Raw genomic sequence first — 23,586 nt, forward strand, 5'->3', positions numbered from 1 at the left:
GAAGGCTGGTGATGGCTCTGACAGCCCTTGTAGTGTGAAGAGATTCTGACAGCCCCCAAATAGGCATCAGGACTCTGCTCAGTTTACCAGCATTTCCACCTGTAACCCCCGGAGCCAGCTATGGATAAGGAAGAGCGTTCTCCTAACAGGCCTTCTAGACGGGCTGGCTGTAGCTCAGAGGACTTCTGCAAAGGTGGATATGCTCTGTATTCGGAGCCTCCCACGAAAATCCTATTGCTAGGCCTTGAAAGAGGTGCCTTTAAAATGTATTTTTTTAAAAGCTCCCTTGTATTACTGAGCAGGGTCAGCCTTAAAAGTAACGATGTTAACTAACCATGACTCTATTTCACTGGGTAAATGTTTTAGTGATTAAAACAGACCTGGGAGAATGGAGCTTGTACAGGATCAGCAATTTTGAAAAAAATGTTTTGCTGTGTGGCGGCACATGAGGGATGAGAAGAGTGCTAAAGTAAATTTTTTTAGAGTACTAATTTGAATTGACCTAGATAAGGACAGGTTTCTCTCTTGAAGGGAGGATCCTTATTTCTCTTCCTTTCTCCCTCTGCCTCAAAGGCTAACGATGGATTCGTTACCATGGACCCTTCCCCATGCAGGTTTCAAGTACCAGTGTACAAAGAGGGCACGGAACCATCAGGAGTTATGTAGCTGCAAGGTTTTCTCTTTGTCCTTGTTTCATACCCAGGAAATGTGTCTGGTGAGTTAAAGAAAACTGAAAATCCCAGGCAAATTGCAAAGCAGGCATGTTTGTCTTTGGTGTTTCCCAGTTTCTAGTGACCTTAACCTTGCCCTGGCTTTCCAGGGGGAAAACATCACCCTACCCAGCCTCATCTGTCACTGTGATCTTCTCCTTTCCCTGGAAGGAACAGCTCATGTTGAATTATTTCAGAACCCTATATTCCCATCTCTAACGTGGCAGGTGGCTAGGCTTATGACTAGTGGGTGCTAGATTACCTACTGCACTTTTGTTATCCAAATTTAGTGTATTCTAACATGGTACAGAGAAAACACTCTAATGGTGATTTCTTATTTTGTGGTGTGTAGGATGGGCTAGACCTCTAGGGGTCCAACATTTGTTGAATGCTTTCTCTTTGTCAGGTACTGTTGTAAGCATGTCATATCTACTAACTTACTGACACCTCATAACCAACTTAGCTTTAGGCTCATTACTTAATTCTCCAAGACTGTGTGTGTGTGTGCGTGCATGTGTGATTAAATCTGGGAAATTTAGATAAGTTTACTAACATCTCAGAGTTGATGTAAGTATTCAAGTGAAAACAAATGTAATATGCCCTGCGTGTAATGAATCTGTGCATGATAAGTGAGTATAAAAAGTACTCTGGTGTTTGTTGTTCTTCGCTGGATTTATGGTGAACGGCAAATACGCTCTTCTTATTTGAGAAATACTTCAAAGGAGCCTGATTTTTTTTTTCCTTCATGAGTTAATAAACTTTCCCCATACCGTTAATTAAGCAGTAATCTATCTCAATTTACTAGGTTTCGGATCTTCTTCAAATAATTACTTAAACCCTTTTCCACATTTACTACAGCACAGAAAAACTGAGCTATTTGGTCACTAAATGGAAATATGTAAAACAGTTACATTGTGTGTATGAGGATGTCAGCACTATGAGGACAGGGATTTTGTCCATTTCTTTTTCCCACAGCTGGATTCCCAGAGTTTAGAACAGTGTCTGGCACATAGTAGGCAATGAATTTTTATTGAATGAATGAATGGGACCTCAGACACAAATGCACACCCCTTTCTTTGTAGAATTGCTCTAAACAGAGCTGTAAGAAGCTTAAGTTTTTTTTTTTTATCAAGTGAACGAATGCAAGTGCATAAATGAATGTTCTTTATCAAATGAATGCCCATTAAAGAATTTTGAAAACTGTAAAGCACTGCAAAAATAGAGGATGTAGCTTTTCTTCCCTTCTGGGTAAGTGGTTGGGGAAAAATGGTTCTATAGGAAACAATATCAGGCTTTTTAAGTTTGTTCAGAGTTTATTTAAAGAAAATGCATGTAAGCAATAACTAGAGCACTGTATTCTATTTGAAAATTGGAAAGGTTCCAAGAAGTAAAATGTGAGGAAAATCTGACTTCTCTGATAGTTTGCTGAGTGTGTGGCAGATGTGTTTGTAATTCAGCATAATTGTTTTTCCATCAAAAGCCAAAACTAATCTTTTAACAGCTTCTTACCACGTTAGATTCAGTCTTTCTCTTTCTATCAATTCCATCTGAAGAGTTAGTTTTGTTTAAAAGAAAGCAGACGGACATTCACCAGATGATCCAGGGAAATGCAGGAAGCTAGTTGGATCACTGTCCTCTCTCCTTAACTTGATGTGTGGAGTACCCTGTTTCCCCAAAAATAAGATCTAGTCGGACAATCAGCTCTAATGCGTCTTATAGAGCAAAAATTAACGTAAGACCCAGTCTTATTTTACTGTAAGAATGGGTAAAATAAGACCGGTCTTATATGATATAATATATAATATAGTATAATATAACAATATAATATAATATAATATAATATAATATAATATAATATAATATAATATAATATAATATATAATATCTGTGCCTTATATTAATTTTTGCTCCAAAAGACGCATTAGAGCTGATTGTCTGGCTAGGTCTTATTTTTGGGGAAACATGGTATTATCGTAGCAACTAACTAAAGTCCACAACAGCTCAAAACTACCTCTGACTATTGGGCCCCCCTGCTCCATGTTTAGTTCATTTTAAAAACCTTGGTATAAACTGAGGAGATCTTGATCTCTCTAGATACCCCCACAATGTTCAGGAGCCCACTTAGAGAAGAATGAATTGTACATTTTAATGCTGATAGTATACAATTGGTGATAAAGTTGTTTATTGTACTTGTCCTTTGGTGATTTTAAAATATGATTCATTTAAAAGTAAAATCTCTCAAGCAAACTGTATTAAGTTCTCTTGGTTGGGGAGAACTGTAGCTTTGTATTACTTTCTTTTTTTTTTTTTTTCCTAGTTTGTACCTCCCTACTTTATCCTTATTTCTATGGCTTCTGGATAGTTCATTTTTGTTTATTTGTTTTTAGAACTAATTGTAACATTTTTTTTTCTTTAAAACCCCAAATGAATGAAAATAATTCATCAAATGGTTATTGCCCACAAGCTCACTCTGTGGGGATGTTACCCTGTATCATTAATAATTATTTAACCTAGCTTCCAAGTTTTTCCCAAATATATATTTTGAGATTTTGCAGGAAATCTGGCCTGTTTCAGATGATGTTAAGGGCAATTTTATGAGTGTTCTGGCCTAGAGATGTTGTCCCCTTTATCTACTTATTACATTCTGGTGGTGGGAATTGTAAAGAACAGAACAGAGACCAAAGAGGGATACCCTCTGGACAAAGGTCCTTCAGATTTACCCTATGAATGTGTTAGGCTGCTGTCTACCGAAAAGATTGGAAAACCTGCACCTAACTGGCTTGAGCAATAAGGGGATTCATTATTGTACATTATAAGACATCCTTATGGATGGCACATTCCAGGCACAATATTTAGCTCTGTTTTTGCTTCTCTGTGACCCCTTTGTCCCTACGATCCATGAGGGTTGGCTTTATTATTTGGCTGGTAATGAGATGCTACACCAACCCTAGGTATCACCTTTAGATGTGACAATGTAGCCAGAGAGAGTGTGGGTCTTTTTTTTCCCTTCTTTTTAAAAGCATGATCTTCCCATGTTACCCCCTGCAAATTTCTCCTGGTGAGTGAATGGCCAAAATTATATGAAAGGACCTCTCCTAAACCAGGGAGGATGGGATTGCCATGGAAAGTTGTGAAGACTTTGGCTTTTTGGAGGACACAGATTATCCAGGTAAAATCAGAGTTTAATGTAGGCAACCAAGAGTTTCAGCTGTGCCCTTGAAGGGATATGAAGGGGAGCCTTTTGAAAGATAAGAAATGTAAATGGGGTTCTTGACTTGTTCCTGTACGTGTATTGGTCCAAAAGGCACAAAACAGTGTTACAAATATTTGAAGTAAAGGGGAATTAGGCAAGACACTAAAACATGGGGGTTACAGAGGTGAAGTAAATTTATACTCTCGGTCAATCCATCCAGAAGAAAGTACTAACTCTAAAAAGTATGATAGCCCCATCATCTTCCAGTTAGCAAACCAGTAACAAAGACAAGTAGGGGAGAAGCTTTGGTGGTTAGGGGGTGTTCATGAAATAAATGCAAATAGAGCTTCTGCGTTAGTAGAAGATTTCGTCTATTTTTCCAGTCGCCATTCCCCACTATTTAAAAAGTGTTGTTAAATAGCCACTTGCAAATGTTCCTGTTCTGGGTAATGAGGTAGATGAGTTAAAAGATAATTGGCAAAATAAAAAATGCACTTCTAGACTGTATCAGCAGCCAGAGCTCGTCTCTCCCCCGAGGTGCCTCCCCTCCTAAGCATGCATACATTTTCCTGGACTGGGGGAGAATGAGAGCCAGAGGTGAAGCAAGAGAGTAAGTTCCTGAGAAGGGACCAAGGATGGTGCATGGAGAGTATAGAATAACCAGGATAAGTCTAGGATCCAGGAGCAGAAGGCACTTGATGTCTCTAACTCACAGGAAAGAGCCCAGGAAGCCTAAAAAAATGATTGCATGTAAGGTGTCTCAGATGAAGAAATATCTGCATGGTACGTCCAGTGTATTAGTCATCTGCAAGCTGGAGACTCAGGAAAGCTGGTGGTGTAAAAAAAAAAAAAAAGAAAAAAAATGCACTTCTAGCTTTCCTCCATTAAAGGGCAAGTGGGCTGGCAAGGTGGGTTGGAGAGATGGCATAGCTGGGTACTGACCTGTAATTTTGAAGGTCATGGAGGTCAAAAGTTATAGAGCTACCTGAAGTCCTCTCCTCAAACTGCTGTTAGAGAAATCACCTCTTCAGTAGTTAATTACTCGATACATCTTTTATCATATCTCTATGATTCATTACATGGGGTTAATAAATACTTTTTTTCAGATTTAATCTTCATTTTTAGTTTTTAGTTCTGTTGGGATTCTTTGATATTTATTTTGTGGGAAAACATGCAAGGGAAGCATCTTAACTGATAATGAAAAATAATTTTATTAAATATTCCTGTTCAAGAGTCCCTTTTTTGGAAAGAGGGAAGAAATTGAGAGGGCTTCCAAGTGAATACAGGCCCAAATATGGAAAATTAGTACTTTCTGAGGTAGCTTTTTATAATTTTCCAAAAAGGAGAGAGGGGTGAGGAGAGGGTAGCTTTGCAATTGACCAGTTCTTAAAAGGCTGAAAATGAAATAAAGCTTTTTTTCTTTTTTGTGAATGTCTGGCAAAATCTTACTTAATATCTTTCTTTCAGGTATGGAGACACGCCAGCATGAAAAATAAGAGCAACTTAATTTTTCTTCTGTATTTTGTAACTAATGTTATTTGGCATCCTCTTAATTTGCCAGCAGGCTGTATGCAAATTATAGATTAGTGAAGAGAGTAATTGGTATAAAGTCTTACTCAACAAATAGTCATTGTACATCTGTGAAAACTCACTAGGTTCAAAGCTACTCCAAACTAGTACTTTACCTAATACTTCTTAATTTAGTTGTTTTTTTTTCCTTTTTGTATATGTCTCCTCTAATATGTCTCAAAAACCCTAAAATGGACCCTTGCAAATGACTCAAAATCTGGAAAATATGCTTTCCTGGCCAATTCTGGTTTGCCTCAGTAGTGTTTTGAAGACTTTCTGTGCTAAGTGCAAACATTCATATACCAAATTCCATGGAGCCTTCATCATTTTTAATGTGAAAAGAATCTGGTTTTGGTTTCTTTAATCTTTATGGCCAAATTGGGTCCAGAAGATGAAACTGTGGACCTACACTTTTCTAACTAAACAAAACATTGCTAATGGAGAGGAAATATGTGGAGATTCTATGCAATCAAATCTTCAGGGTATGATTTCTTTGAAACAAAGAGATCTGTTGAATACAGGAGAGAAACACTGCCCTCTCACCTATAAACCACTGAGAGCAGGAAATCATTTCAGAGGCTCAACAGTCTGGCTTTATTTGAGATCTACTTCCAACAGTAGACTTCTATGAAAAGATGTAATGGCTTACCACTTGCCATGGGATCACAGGCAATGTTATGAATGCCACTCAGGTGAGTAAAGAAATCCTTTTCATGGGGCCCATTTTGAGGATTTGACATTATATCTGCATATTTATTATTTTCTCTAAGGGTTCTTAAATTGTGGTATGTGGCTGTCCAGAGCATCTATGAATAGGTTCAGGAAGCCTGTGGAACACTCTAGAATTTTGAGTTCATTTTTCTTGGTTGCATCAGATTCTGGAAGGAGTCACTGATCATCCTCAAAACTTAAATACCACTTCTTAGAGACTTATATTCAAGACATTTTGAGCCTTTGTTTTAAGGTTTCCCTTTCCTTGTACAGAGTTGAGTACTGAATAGTGACTAGAATTAAGTGAAGTATATATATATATATATATATATATATATATATATATATACTTCACTGTTGTATATATAGATATATATATACCACTATATATATATATATATATATATATATATATATATATATATATACTCCACTTTTAAAAAGAGTTATATTTTAATCAAAGATATACATATTTTCATGTACAAACAGTTCCACAGTGTTTATTATAAAAATACAGTATTTCCGCATCCTATTTCTGTTTCACATAGGCAACTATTATACTCTCAACTTTCTTAGCTGTTTCTTTGGAGTTTACCTCCATATATCTAAATAACATGATTAAATTGTGAGTCTTGGTTTTTGTAGTGTTAGCTATTATCTATTGACTTCCCAATTACAGAAGAGGATGTACTAGCTCTCATAGCTCCCTCCCAAATAGGGCTAGGATATTGCAGGTATTTACACGTGCAAATATTCACACCCTTCGATACTTCTCTTTCTAAATTCCTTTAATGTATATATATATAGAACAGTAGTTAGTTCAATATTCATCACTTACATTATTCTCATGTAAACTTTATTCATAGCTCGGTCACATAATAGGATTACATTTCTTGTTTTATATAACTTTTGTTTCTTGTAGCGCTAATAACTTTTTTTAAGGTTCTAGAAAAACAGCCCAAAACGGTTTTTTGATTGTGTTTTCTATAATTTATCCCCAAACTCTCCTCCAGAGACATAGATCTTGGCTTAAATTGTCCTTACCTCTCAGGCTGTCTATCACTATCATCATTTCTTATAGAATAACTCCTCCAGTTCGCTGTTCTTGTGACTGTTCTCTGGGTCTGTTGCCCTTGGATTTGCTTTCATCATTGCCTTGGATTCCTTTCATCTCTCTTTAGAGTACATCACCTGCTTGGTGGATTTATGCTTTTCTCTATCTTGGTTTGTTCCCTCGTTTTCTTCGAACATATTCTTTGATAACTTCCCAAGAAAAATTGCATGGATAATAAATGTTTTTAGAGTTTGCGTGTTCAAAAATGTCTTAATCCTACCCTCACAATTGATTGATAGTTTGGCTTATTATAGAATTCCAAGGTGGAAAATAATCATTTTCCTTTAAAAATTTTGAAAATACTTAAACAATGTGTTTTGATGATAAAAAGTTAGTTTGGTGGATATGAGAGTGTTGCGTAAAACAGCGTTTCCAAAGTACATTTTTTATTAATGTGAGGTGTGCAAAACAACATAGTGATTAGACCTTTATATACTTCAAAAGTAATAACCCCAATAAGTCTATTACCCATCTGACACCGTACATGGAGATAATTATTACAATATTATTGACTATATTCCCTATGCTGTTTCTTTTTAATTATAGTTGACATTCAATATTAGTTTATATTTGTTTTAGGTGCACAGCATAGTGGTTAGACATTTATATAATTTATGTTCACCTGATAAGTCTAGTACCCTACTAACACTACACATAGTTTTTACAACATTATTGACTATATTACCCATACTTCACTTTACATCCTTGTGACTGTTTTATAGCTACCAATTTGTATTTCTTAATTCCTTCACATTTTTTACCCAGCTCCCCAATTCCCATCCCCTCTAGCAATCATCACTTTGTTCTCTGTGTCTATGAGTCTGTTTTTTTGTTTATTTTGGTCTTTAGATTCCACATATAAGTGAGATGATATGGCATTTGTCTTAGTCTGATTCATTTCACTTAGCATAGTACCTCCTCGGTCCACCCATGTTGTCACAAATGGCAGGATTTCATTCTATTTTATGGCAGAGTAATATTTTATTGTATATATGTACCATAAGTCCTTTATCCAACTGTCTATTGATGAGAATTCCGATTGTTTCCATACCTTGGCTATTGTAAATAGCACTACAAGAGTGAATATGAACATAGGAATGCGTATATCTTTTTGAATTAGTGTTTTGGATTTCTTTAGATAAATACTCAAGAGTAGAATAAGGTAAGGCCTATTTTAATTTTTTGAGGACCCTCCATACTATTTACCATAGTGGCTGCACCAATTTGCAATCCCACCAACAGTGCACAAGGATTCCCTTCACTCCACATCCTCACCAACATTTTTTGTTTGTTGATTTATTGATGATGCCCATTTCATTAGGTATAAGATGATATCTCATTGTGGTTTTTATTTGCATTCCTCTGACAGTTAGTGATGTTGAGCATCTTTTCATATGTCTGTCAACCATCTGTATGTCCTCTTTGGAGAAATGTCTGTTCAGGTCCTCTACCCATTTGTTAATTGGATTATTTGTTTTATTTGGTGTTGAGTTGTATGAGTTTTTATCAATTTTGGATATTCCTTATCAGATGTATCACTGGCAAATATCTTCTCCCATTCAGTAAGATATCTTTTCATTTTGTTGATGGTTTCCTTTGCTGTGAAAAACTTTTTACTTTGATGTAGTCCCACATGTTTATTTTTTCTTTTGCTTCCCTTGCCCGAGGGGATATATCAGTAAAAATATTACTAAAGGTAATGTCTGTGAATTTACTTCCTATATTTGCTTCTAGGAATTTTATGGTTTTGGGACTTACATTTAAATCTTTAATTCGTTTTGAGTTTTTTCTTGTATATGGTATAAGAAGGTGGTTCAGTTTCATTTTTTTTTTTTTTGCATGTATCCAGTTTTCCCAGCATTTATTGACTAGACTGTCTTTACCCCAGTGTATATTCTTGCCTCTTTTGTCATTGATTAAATGACCACATACATGTATGTTTATTTCTGGACTCTGTATTATGTTCCATTGGTCTATGTGTCTGTTTTTTTGCCAGTGTCACATTGTTTTGATTACTGTAGCCCTGTAGCATAGTTTGATATCAGGTAGTGTGAAACCTCCAATTTTGTTCTTCTATCTAAAGATTGTTGTGGCTATTTGACGTCTTTTGTGGTTCCATATAAATTTTAAGATTATTTGTTCTAGTTCTATGAAAAATACCATTGGTATTTTAATAGGGATTTCATTGAATCTATCAATTGCTTTGAATAGTATGGACATTTGAGCGATATTAATTCTTCCTATCCATGAGCACCATGTATGTGTCCACTTATTTGTATCTTCTTCAATTTCTTTTTTATTGTCTTATAATTTTCCAAGTATAGGAGTTTTACCTCCTTGCTTAAATTTACTTCTAGGTTTTTTGTTCGTTTGTTTGTTGGTTGGTTTTGGGTGAAATTGTAGATGAGACTGTTTTGTTTTTTTTAAATTCTCTTTCTGACAGTTCATTATTGGTGTGTAAAAACAACCCATTTCTGAATATTAATTTTGTATTCTAATACTTTACTAAATTTCTTTATCAGTTCTAATAGTTTTTTGGTTGAATCTTTGAGATTATCTATATAGTATCATGTCATCTGCAAATAATGACAGTTTTGCTTTTTTTTCCCAATTTGGATGACTTTTATTTCTTTTTTTGTAGTATGGCTGTGGCTAAGCCTTCCAGTACTATGTTAAATGAAAGTAGACATTCTTGTCTAATTCCTAATGTTAAGAAAAGTGCTTTTAGCTTTTCCCTGTTGAGTATAATGTTAGCTGTGGGATTGTTATATAAGACCTTTATTATGTTGAGATATGTTCCCTCTATTCCCACTTTGCTGAGAATTTTAATCATAAATGGATGCTGAATTTTGTCAAACACTTGTTCTGTATCTATTGATATGGTCATATGATTCTTATTTTTCCTTTTGTATATGTGGTATATCACATTAATTATTTGTAGCTGTCGAACCAACCTTGCTTCCCAGGAATGAATCCTACTTGATCATAGTGTATTATCTTTTACGTGTATTGCTGAATTGGGTTTGCTAATATTTTGTTGAGGATTTTTATATCTATGTTCACCAGGGATATTGGCCTATAGTTTTTTCTGTAATGCCTTTGGTTTTGGAACCAGAGTAATGGTGGCCTCATAGAATGAGTTTGGGAGCCTTCTCTCCTCTTGAAGTTTTTGGAATAATTTGAGAAGAATAGGTGTTAAGTCTTATTTGAATGTTTGATAAAATTCACCTGTGAGGCCATCTGGTCCAGGACTTTTGTTTGTTGGGAGTTTTTGACTATTGATTTGATTTCATTAATAGTAATTGGTCAGTTCATATTTTCTGTTTCTTCTTGATTCAACCTTGGAAGATTAGATGCTTCTAGAAGTTTATCCATTTCTTCCAGATTCTCCAACTTGTTGGTGTTTAATTGCTATAGTATTTTCTTAATTTTTTTTTTTTTATTTCTATGGTGTCTGTTATCACTTCTCCTATTTCATTTCTGATTTCATTTATTCATGTCCTCTTTTTTTTCTATTTGAGTCTCATTAAAAGTTTATTAATTTTGTTTATCTTTTCAAAGAACTAGTTCCTAGTTTCATTTATTTTTTGCATTTTATTTTAGCCTCTATTTTGTTTATTTCCCCCCGATCTTTATTATTTCCTTCCTTCTACTCACTTTGGGCTTTCTTTGCTGTTCTTTTTCCAGTTCAAATATAAAAAATTAGATTGTTTGTTTGAGATTTTTCTTCTTCCTTGAGGTAGCCCTGTAGTGCTATGAATTTTTCTCCTAGGACTGCTTTTATTGTGTCGCATAAATTTTTGGTCATTGTGTTTTAATTTTCATTTGTCTCAAGGTATCTTTTGAGTTCTTCGTTGAACTCATTGTTAACCCATTCATTATTTAGTAGCATGTTATTTAGCCTCCATGTTTTATATGTTTTTCAAGGTTTTTTTTTGTTTGTTTGGTTTTTTTTTTGGAATTGATTTCTAGTTTCATACCATTGTGGACAGAGAAGACGCTTGATATGATTTCAGTCTTCTTAAATTTATTGATACTGGTTTTATGGCCTAACATGTGGATTATCTTGGAAAATGTTCCATGTGCACTTGAAAAGAATGTATATTCTGCTGCTTTGGGGGAAATGCTCTAAAAATACCAATTGAATCCATCTGGTCTAGTGTGTCATTTAAGGCCACTGTTTCCTCGTTAATTTTCTGTCTGGAAGATCTGTCCATTGGTGTCAATGGGGTGTTAATGTAACCTACTATGATTCTGTTGCTGTCAATCTCTCTCTTTATGTCAGTTAATGTTTGTTTTTTGTATTTAGGTTCTCCTATGTTGGGTACATACCTGTGTAATAGGGTTATGACCTCTTGTTGGATTGATTCTTTTATTATTATGTAATGTCCTTCTTTGACTCTTGTTATAGCCTTCATTTTAAAGTCTATTTTGTTTTATATAAGTAATGCTATCAGCTTTTTTTTTTTCATTTCCATTTGCATGAAATATATTTTTCTATCCCTTTACTTTCTGCCTATGTGTGTCTTTTGGTCTGAGGTGAGTCTCTCGTAGACAGCATATGTATGCACGAGTCATGTTTTCTTATCCATTTACTTACCCTGTCTTTTGATTAGAGCATTTATGCCATTTGTATTTAAAGTGATTATTGATAGGTACATAGTTATTGCCATTGTGTTATTCACATTTTTATCTTCTTTTGTTTGTTTGTTTTCACCTTTCTTCTTCTTAAAGAAGTCCTTCTAACATTTCTTGTAGTAGTCATTTGGTGGTAATGAATTCCTTTAGCTTTTACTTGTCTGGGAAGCTCTTTATTGAGTAGTCTTGGTTGTAGGCTATTTTCATCACTTTGAATATTTTCTGCCACTCTCTTATGGTCTGCAAAATTTCTGTTGAGAAATCAGCTGATAGATTAATGGGAGCTCCCTTATAAGTAACTAGTTGTCTTTTTCTTGCTGCTTTTAGGGATTCTCTTTTTGTCTTTAACCTTTTCCATTTTAATTATAAAGTTTCTTGGTATGGGTCTGTCTGGGTACATCTTGTTTGGGCATCGCTGCACTTTCTGGCCTTGTATGTCTGTGTCCTTGGCCAGATTAGCGAGGTTTTCTGTCATTATTTTTTCAAATAGATTCTGTATCCCTTGCTCCCTCACTTCTCCTTGTGGTACACCTATGATGTGAATGTTGTTACACTTGATGTTGTCCCAGAGATTCTTGAAACTGTCTTCATTTTTTAAAATTCTTTTTTCTTTTTGTTGTTCTGATTGGTTTCTGCTAACTTGATTTTTAACCTGCTGATTTGATTCTCTGTTTCATCTAATATGCTGTTGATTCCTTTTAGTGTAATCTTCATTTCAAGTTATTCTTTATTTTTGACTAGTTCTTTCTTATGGTTTCTATGTCCTTCTTTATGCTTACTATCTCTTTGTTGAAGTTCTCACTAAGTTCCTTAAGCAATTTTATAATCAATGCTTTAAACTCTGTCTCTGGTAGATTGGTTGCCTCTGTTTCATTTAGTTCTTTTTCTGGAGGTTTCTCCTGTTCTTTTATTTGGGACATGTTTCTTCATTTCCTCATTCTGGCTGCCTCTCTGTGTTTGCTTCTATGTATTAGGTAGAACTCCTATGTCTCAGTCTTTGTCAGGTGGCCTAAGGTGGTATATGTCTTATGCAGTCCAGTGGCATAGCCTTCCTGAGCACCTCTTCGTGTATTCCGGGAGTGTCCTTTGTGTATATTCTTCTGTTGTAGTGGAGCCTTGATTGCTTTTGGCACAACAGTGGGTGGGATTGACTCTCAGGCTGGCTGTGAGGATTGGCTATGCACTCAGTGTATGAGCTGCTGTGTGGGGGCTGACACCTTAGAGAGTGATTCACTCTAGCTGGCCCTTGTGCCTGATGAGACCACCCTTTGGGTGGCACTTGTGGGGCTGAGTCATGCTCTGGTGTAGTCTGAGCCCAGCCTCGTGGTGTGTTTCTGGTGTCTTTTGGGAGGGGTTCCTATGCAGGCTAATTTCAGTCTTGCCTGTGACTGGCCTGGTGCTACCTGCGGAGCCTCAAAGCTATATGTGGTTGACTGCTGCCTGTGCTGACCTGGGGTCATATGCGGATGTCCTCACTGAACCGAGTCCAGCTGCCACCAGTATTGGGCCTAGGGCAGCTTAGCAAAAGGCCCAGAGCCCCTCCTAGGCCTGTTGCCACCTGCCTGCTACTGGTAAGTCTCAGCCACCAAGCCTGCTTCGGTGTATGGGCCAGGCTGGTTGACCCAGTGTTGACTGCTCCCAGCAATGCCACCAGAGTTGAGTGGGTGGGGTGGGGTTCCAGGGAGTCATGGGGTGTATTCAGTGGTTTTTATAGAGTTAATGCAGGTTAATTCTTTTGTCAGTGTTGAGCCTGTGGCCAATCCACAAAATGCCCTGATAACACCACGGCTAGCCATCACTTGTCTCATGCCTGCAGATCCTCGAGGGGCACCTAAGAAAGGCTATAGCAGGAGCTGGGGTGATTGCTTGCCACCAAAACTTTCTCAGGCCACCACGGCAGCATCCACTCTGTAGAAGCCTCCCACAACTTGCAGAGTGGGGCTGACCATCTAGGAGCTGAGTGTGCCCTGGGTGATGTCATACCAGCTTGGCAGGGTCCCAAGGAGTCACCAAGGTGGTGCGTGCATGGATTTTACCAGACCAGTGTGGTCTCAGATTTGGCACTGTGGGGGATGGTTCAACACTCCATGTGAGGTGGTCTCCGCACAGGGATAATGGTGGCTGTCCCTCTAGCCCTCGTCCTGAAGGCACACAACTCAGTCTTTCCTTGATGTCTCTGGTGCCTCTCATGTTGCCCTTTTGCTGGAGGCCAGGGGAGTGCTTGCATGCAAGCGAATCTGTATGTGGGCCCCTTGAGAGGATATCTGGGTTTCCAGTGCCTTCCATCTTGCCAGGATGGATGGACAGAATCCTCACAGATTTTCACTGCCAGATGTTGTAGGAACCCCTCTTCCCACCACAGGACGCCTGGGATGGTGAGCCCAGTGTGGATCTGGGAGCCCTCAATCTTCAAGGGGAGCCTCCACTGCTGAAGTGTCCCTCCCAGTGCTCAACCACTACCTGTGGGTTTGGGGTCAGCTCGTTTCACATCTCCACCCCTGCTACCTGTCTCAATGTGGCCTCTTCTTTATATCCTTTGTTATGGGGGTTCTGGTCACTTAGTCTTCAGATTGTTCTTGAGGTTGATTGTTCTATAATTTACTTGTAATTTTAATCTGTCCATGAGAGGTGGCAGACACAGCATTTACCTATTCTACCATCTTAAACTTTCCCAAAATATATTTTTATAAGTACAGATTAGTAATATCTTGGTTAAATAACATATAAAAATATAGGCAAAAGCATTTTTGAGTCTAGGTAGCAAAACAAAAAGTGATATAAAAAGTATAGGTCCCCCCACTTTTGTAAACATTATTAAATATTAACTTCTACTGAGAAATCATTTTGCTCAAACATCACAGGCTTGGTTTAAAGTGGTAATTTACAAATAGATGTTTTAAAACAGTTTTCTCTAGTATAATTAACAAATGTCAAAGTTAATTAAAACAACTGGCCTTCTATGTTATGTATTGAAATCACAGAATACTTTTTTTTGGTAAGAATGTGAATAATAACTCAAATGTGACATATTAATAGAGTTCCTAATGGTAAATTATAAAAATATTCCTTAAAAGTGAACTTATCATATTTTATCATTCTATTATTTAATGGTAAAGGCACAGTGCTAGTGAAAAACTTGAGTATATTTTTGAAGTAGTATAACTTCAAAACTAATATTTTTAATTTCTTTTTTTTTTGGTCTGACCAAATATAAAACAAAAACCATACCTCATCATTAAATTAACCTTCTTTTCAATCTTGATATCTTCCTTTAATGAAAATACAACTAAACCATCATCCCCTGCTGTCTTTATTCTCATTAGTTCCCTTTAATATATCAATTTTAGGGGACTAACTTCAAAGCATCAATAGAACATTTGAAAAAAAGCAAACACTTTGAACATCAACTCTCATATTAATGTACTACAGGAAGATACATTAAAAAAGAGTGAGGGTAAAGGCCACACTTTGCACACAATGAGTGAAAATAAATAGCTTTGATCATCAGCTTCAGCTGGCATTGATTTCAAATACAGTTTATTCTTGTCCAACATATGGAGAAATTTGTATTACTTAAAATAAAGGGGATGACAATGGATGAGATGATGTATACACCACACAGCTATCATTAGTAATCACATTCCAGCAAAACAAAAAACAAAACAAAAATGAAACCAAAAACAAAAAAAAACACCTATCTCAAAATGGAATAGTGCAAGGTGAAAAAGCCTGGTAGGTATTAGGGTTCCATTTGGCTAAAGCCACAAGGGGTTCTCAAGTCTGGGATATCAAACATTCCATCCTCAAAGGAACTCAATGTCAATTGCGAGGGCTGATCTTTCAAATGCTTTTTCAACAGGTCTATTAAGACTTTTTAAACTGTCTTTAAAAGGAGAGAACATTATTTTCAAATTTAGTTAGTAAAAATACAATCTTACTCTCTCATTTTGTAGATAAGAATCTTAACTTAAAATCTAACAACTGGACCTTATAGGCTATTTGAATTTTTCTCTGTTAACTTTCTATGAATAAACAGTTTAGGAGAAGACAATAAACTAAAAATGGCTTGTAATAAGTTTGCTGCAATCATGGTTTTAAAGTTATTTAACATCAGACAGAGGACTTTAAAAATTACTCCATAGATCTGTTTTTCGTTTTATTTTGTTTTGGTTTGATTTTAACTATTTAACCATGACCATATATATATACCTTGTATGGTTTTCCGCTGTTTTATTTGGTAAGAAGATAAACATGTAGGTAAATTATTTGTATTGAATGGTGGCAGCAAACTGGTTTTAACTGTTGTTCTCAAACATGTACAGCAAGAATAAGGAAGTAAGAGGCTTAAAGTAGGGCTGTGTGCTAAGTAATGGCCCCTTCATTGGTCTCATCAGCTGGTTTTTCTGTTTCAATAGCTAGATGTCCTACTACTCAAAAGCATCTTAAATAAACATGAATTTTTTTCTTGATATATATAAATCTATCATCCTAACCAGTGATTAGCTAGTGAGGCCTGTTGACCTCAAGGAAATTCATTGTTAACGATAACTTGCTGAGCAGTCATTGAAAACCAATTCCAACATTTGCAGTTAAACTGGAAGGAAAATGAAAATAAGAAATTTACAACATAAATAAAAACCATAGCAAAGTTAAATAATGTTAAAGTACATTTTAGAAAAAGTTACAACACATCTAAAAATAAAACCAAAATTAAATTGCACCACAGTTGTTTAAAGGATAGGATTCTTTCAATACTCATGAAAACCACAACTGGACTCATTCTTGCTCCTGCATGCATGTTTCCTTCCACGGGTGCTTTCAAACACTGCTGTCTCCATCTCTGCCCTGCATTTACACTTGCACCTATGCTTGCATTTGTACAAACATCTCTTGCACGTGACAAGCTTTTCCAGCAAGGTCTGGTCTTTGTCACATCCTCACTTTTTACTTTTCTGTTGTTTCTCTTAAGCCTTTCAGAGTGAAAGTTTTCAGAGTGAAAGTCCTGGGATATGCGCTCAAGATCCACTCATTTCCATCAATCAGCTGGATCCTACCATGAAAATTGGAATCCTAGACTTGAGAGGGCCCAGTCTAATTAATCTACAAACTCCTCATCTTCATCTGATCCTTCTTCAGGTAAGTGGTAAACTTTGATATTACGTTTTTCAATGTCATCAAGAATACGTTTCTTCAACCGCTATCATTTCTTCAGAGTGAGGTTGTCAGTGTTGCAATTCCAGATACATTCACCTTAATGTGTATTATCTTCATAAACTTAGCTGCTAAGGATTTAAGTTCATGCTCAAAAAGTGAAGTAGAGTAAAAGCAACAGTGCATTGTGTTCTCTGTCATATGAACACATTCAAACCATTTTCATCATGCAGATATCATTCACACTGCTCATCATATAAGAGATAGTATTGAAACAAACTCTGCAGTTGATTGCATTGGCATATCTTGGTGTACCCACTGCTGTAAGTCACATTTGACTCTCTGTCTCTCTCTAATCTTAACTCTTAAAGCCTCAATTTAGACAGTTTTTTCAATTTTCTCTGTTCTGTGCAAAATTATTTTGAGATGGAGATCAGTCAAGAATAGGCTATCTATGAGTGTAGATTTTCAGTCATTACTGTGTTTCCCAGAAAATAAGACCTAGCCAGACCACCAGCTCTAATGCATCTTTCGGAGCAAAAATTTTTATAATACCCGGTCTTATTTTAATAATACTGGGTATAATATAATATAATATAGTATCACATCACATCACAACACAACACAACACAACACAACACAACACAACATAACATAACATAATAATACCAGGTCTTATATAATATCATATAATATAAGACCAGGTTTTATATTAATTTTTGCTCCAGAAGACGCATTAGAGCTGATTGTCTGGCTAGGTCTTATTTTCGGGGAAACACGGTAGCATAAACTTAAAAGCATTTTCACTGGACTTGATTAGAAAGATTTACAAATCCAAAATAGGCTAGAGTTTCTGGATTAGTAAACTGAGCCAGCTTCTTGAATATCTTTAATGAAGTTTGATTAATCATCAAAGTCAGAGAGTTTGTGCCAACTGACTGAGCTACAGACCCAACCCATGGTCATGCCTTCAGAAGTTTTAAAATAAAAGCTTTATTGAGATATAATTCACACACCATAAATTTCATCCATTTAAAGTGCACAATTGAATGTATATTCACAGAGTTCTGCAGTCATGACCACAATCTAATTCCTGAATATTTTCATTACCCCCAAAAGAAACCTTGAATCATTAACAGTCATTTTCCATTTCCTCCATCCCCTTGTAATCACAAATCATCTCTATGTTTCCATGAATTGACCTGTTCTGGACAGTTCATGTAAATGGAATCATATAATATGTGCTTTTTTGTGATTGACTTTTTTCACTTAATATAATGTTTTCAAGCTTCATCCATGTTGTAGGATCAGTACTTATTTTCTCTTTATGGCTGTTCCATTGCATGGATATGACTTTGTTTATCCATATATCGGTTAGTGTACATTTGGGTTGTTTCCACTTGTTGTCTAGTATGAATAATGCTGCAGTGAATATTGGAATACATATTTTTACATGGATGTATGTTTTCAATTCTCTTGGGTATATGCCTAGGAATAGAATTGTGGGTTACATGGTATTTCTATGTTCAATAGTTTGAGGAACTGCCAAAGAGACTGTACTATTTTACAGTCCCACCAGTAATGTTTGAAGGTTTCAATCTTTTACAGCTTTGCTATAATAACACTTGTTATTGTCTCTCTTTTTTATTATAGCCATCCTAGTGAACGTGAAGTGGCATCTCAATGTTATTTTGATTTGTATCCTCTAATAACCAATGATGTGGGGCATCTTTTCATGTAATTATTGACAATTTGTTTATCTTCTTTGGAGAAATGTCTATTCAAATTCTTTGCTGATATTTTAATAGGGTTGTCTTTTTTACTATTTTTATTGTAAAATTATTTTTTACATTTTAGATACAAGTCCCTTATCAGTTATATGATATTTTCAAATAAGATAACTTGCAAATATTTTCTCCCCATTCTGTGGGGTGTTTCCTCAGAAATTTGAAGGAAATTTTTCATTGTCTTCTGTGGTCAAGTTTGCTATTGAGGACTCTGATGCCATTGTAATTCCTATTTCTTTTTTGGAGTCTCTCTCTCTCTCTCTCTTTCTCTTTCTCTCTCTCTCTCTCTCTCTCTCTCTCTCTCTCTCTCTCTCTCTCTGCTTTCCAGACTCTCATTTTGTCTCTAGTGTATAGTAATTTTTGGATAATGTACATTATTGGTGGTAGTAAAATATCCAATGTGTTTGGGGATAAATTATTTTATTATGGTAATTTCTAGTTATATGCAAAAGTGAAGAGAACAATGTAATGAACACGTGTATAGGTTGTAAATGTTTTGCCAGCCTTATTTCATCCATCACTTTCTTTAAAAATTTTTTTTCTGGAATATTTGAATGTAATACTAGACATGTATTATTTCACCCATAAGTCAATATGCATCTCTAACAGATGAGTTTTCTCTTAACATATTTATGATGTCATTATCTCTATAAAAATAAATCATAGTGCCTTAATATTATCTAATTTTCCATTTATAGTCACATTTCCACTATTGCTCAAAAATTTTATTTACAACTGGATAACATAGTTTATTCAATCATTCCCCTATTGATAGACATCTGGATTATTTTCAGTCTTTTATTATTACAAATAACTCTATAATAAATATCCTTGTGTGTATGTCATTTGGCATATTTGCAAGTATTTTTTTGGATAGAATCCTAGAGTGTGATTGCTTGGTCTAACGGTAAATGCATGTATAATTTGTTAGATATAGCCCAATATCTGTACATGAGTGTTGTATAACTTTTATTCCCTTGGTACATACATTAATTTGGAAACACATGTCCTTCACTTCTGGGAAATTTATTGAATTCTTTTTTTGATCATTTTTTCTCTCTCCCCTTATCTCACTTTCTGGAATTTCCAATATTTGGTTTTTTTTTTATCCTGATCCTTCAATTTTGTCATCTTTTCTTTCCTATTTTCCATTTCTTTAGCTTTTCCTTTTATTTTCAGAGAGAATTTTCTCCATTTTATTTTCTAAGCTGTCTACTAGATTTTCATTCCAGCTGTCGTATTTTAATTTTCAAGAGTATTTTCGTTTTATTTTCTAAAAGCTCTCTTTTATAGTTCTTTTCTTGGTTTTGGGATTCAACTTAATTTCAATCAATCTTTCATTCAACAAATATTAATTGAGCACCAATTATTATGTCCCAGGTATTATTGTAGGCACTGTAGAGTTGGCAGTGAATAAACAGATAAAATCTCTGCCCACAAGAAGCTCTCAATAAAATGGGTACGATGACATAAATATTCAATGTCAGTTAGGTAATGATAAGTCTATGAAGAAAAATAAGCAGAGTAAAGGAAGGCTGTTACATGGGGGAGTCAGGAACGGCTTTGCTGACAGGATGATATTTGCAAACAGACTAGAAAAAAGTGAGGGAGTAAGAAGTGATATGGGGGAAGGGGTCTTTTCAGGCAAAGGAAAATGAAAGTAAAAGGCCATGAGGCCAGGATATGGGACGTTTAAGGAAAATCAAGGAGACCAGTATGGCTGGAGCAAAGTGAGGAAGGGAGAGAGTGATCATAGGTGAAGTCAGAGAAGAAGCAGCACTGTAAAATCATGGAGAATTGTGAGCTGAGGGAAGGCATGATCTGATTTACATGTTTAAAATATCACTCTGGCTGCCCTGTGAAGAATAGACAATAGAAGGTCAATGGTGGAAACAGATGGAATAGTTGGGAGGCTGTTGCAATAGTGCAGGTGAGAGGTAATGGTGACCCAGACCTGAGAAATAGAATAAGAAGTGGTCAGATTCTGAGGATATTTTAAAAGAAGAGCTGATAAGAGTTGTTCGGGAAATTGTAGACTCAAAAATGAATCCAAGGTGTTAGGACAGAGCATAGAATGAATGTTGTTGCCCTTTACTGTGATAAGGACAGTATAGGAAGAGCTAGTTTGGGAGAGAAATTTTAAAAATACAACTTTAATCTTGTTAGGTTTAAGGTATGTATTAGAGATTCAAGTTAATTTATCCAGAAGGCAGTTGGATATATATGTGTGGACTTCAAAGGAAAGGTCTAGGCTAGAGATATAAATTGGGAGTGATCAATATCCCATGCCATTTAAAGAGAGGGAAAGAAAAGAGCTCCAAGGACAAAGTCCTGGGACATTCAGAGATTGGGGAGAAGAGGAGGAACCAGCAAAGGAGACTGATAAGGATAGATTGATAAGGTAGGAAGAAAACTGAGAGAGAGTGTTACAACCTTAGACACCCAGAGGGAAAAGTGTTTCTGGAGAGAGGGAGATTACTGTGTCAAATGCTGCTTCTAGGTTGAGTAAAATGAGAACTGAGAATTAGCTATTTCATTGACAACAGAAAAATCTGTTTTGATTGAGTGATAAGGGCCAAAGTCTGACTGCATGGATTCGAGGGGGAATGAAAGAGAGGAATTGGATACAGTTAGGATAGGTGTTCTTTTGTAGGTTTTGCTGAAAGGGTGACAGAATGATGCAGTAATAGCTAGAGATAGATGTGAGTTCAAGCATGTTATCTCTTCCTTTTCTTCCTCCTCCCCCTTCTCTTCTTCCTCCTTCTTAATGGGAGTGCCAGTGGGAATGATTCACGTCAGAGAGACAATTGATGATGCAGTATAAGGAGTAGGTGATTGCAGCACATCTTTCTTGAATAGGTAGGTGTGGTGGTAGAATCCAGTAAATATTGAAAAACTTGGCCTTGGAGTGAAGCTAGGACCACTCTTCCATTTTTAATGGGAGTAAATGCAGAGTATAAATCTCCTAGGTAGGCTAGAAGATTTAGTGGTAGTAGCATTTGGAGGCTCTTTTCTGACTATTTCTATTTACGTGATGAGGTTAGAAGCAAGGATATAAACTGAGGGTAAGCATGGGGATGGAGATGTTGCAGGTTTGAGGGAAAGGAGAAGGTATGAAATTAATCTAAGAAAGTAGGAGTGACAAAGAAAGAAGGAAGTGTTTTGGTGCTGTAGCTCAGCACTACAGGCCCATGTGGGGTGACGAATCACAAATTTAAAGGCCAGTCAGCATAACTGCCTGATTTTTTTCCAGCCATGTTCAAATACGTAGGTATATGTGTGGAGTGGGTGCAACTGGGGTTTCACTAGGAGAGTACAGCAAAATGGAAGTGCAGAGCAGGTATACAAAATAGTAATGAAAGACTCCAGGGGCAGGTGAGCTGAGGAAAGGATCATTGGAGAAGGCCAGTACAAGGAAGTGAGGGTATTGAGCACATCATCTACATATGGACATTGCCAAGTGTTATAACTAGAATAATCTTGGAGAAAGTGACCACAAGCTAGATGCTAAAATCTTTATGGAATGAAGGGAAGTGACCCAGAGATGTAGAGAAGTCTAATAAAGATGGTGCATACTTGGCCTTCAGAGGAACTGATGGGTGTTAGGGAGGAAAGACAGATAAGATTGGAAATGGTAATGAGGAGCACAGGGTGACCCTCCTTCTCTCCAGTTTTCTCCAGGCTGTCTGGTTTATGGGATGTGGGAGATAAAACAGCCACCACTTGCATAGGGCATGTGGAAAGCTACCGCTTGGGAGAAGGCTTGTCTCTCTGAGGACCAGAAAGTGAAGAGAATTTTCAGAAAAGATGTTGAGGATGTAGGGGTTTTGCTGCTGATTTTGTATCTGATCTTATATTTTAAAATTTGCACTGGAGGTTTGGGGCTAAGCAACAGAGTGTGTTTGGGCCCATTTAAGGAGAAAAGAGCAATTGATCTTGTTCTTCTCAGTCACCAAGGGACACAAACGCAGGCCTAAAGGTAGTGGAATATGAGGGAGTCAGTTTCTGCCATGAGCACACAGAGCTCTGTGAGACCTTTTTCTGGTCCCACCTATGGTGAGATGGAAGCTGGTTTCAAGTGGGAGCATGTGGAGTTTCTTGAGAAGGAGAAGTTCTTACACAAAGCGCAGTGAACTCTGAGGGAGCCCTCTTTACTCAGCCATTGGTGCTGTGTCGGCCAGGGGCGAGGCCAGGTCACTGGGGGGAGACTGAGCTCCTTTAGACCTCTTGGCAGTATCTCCTCATATTCTGAGAATATCCCATACAGTGTGGCTTGTTGTTGTTATTTGCTTTTTCTGTTTCCTACACTGTCTGTTTTCCTCAAGGTTCTTGTTTCCTGTTTGTGTGTGAGTTTTGAACTCTGTTTGCAGGACCTGAGGCAAGAGTACAAATGCAGGCCTGCATACTACATCTCTATAAACACAAAAATTATAAATATAGCTAACACATTGTTAGTAAAATGTGTTCTACTCTTCTGCCTTGACAACTATACATTTATAGTAACTTGGAAATCTAGGTTCAAATCTATTGTGGTAATCGTATTACAATGTATAATGTATCAAATCAACAAATTTTACACCTTAAACGTACACAATTTTATATGTCAATTACATCTCAAAAAAGTCAAGTTTTAAAGTTTTGGAGGAAAAGGGTTGGGGACTCATCTTTCATTGTAGACCTCTACTAAAGCCTACATGTTTGCAGAACTGTATC

This window comes from Rhinolophus sinicus, chromosome 2 (genome assembly GCF_057876585.1).
Source record: "Rhinolophus sinicus isolate RSI-liver-muscle chromosome 2, RSI-T2T, whole genome shotgun sequence".
NCBI classification, from domain to species: Eukaryota; Metazoa; Chordata; class Mammalia; order Chiroptera; family Rhinolophidae; genus Rhinolophus; species Rhinolophus sinicus.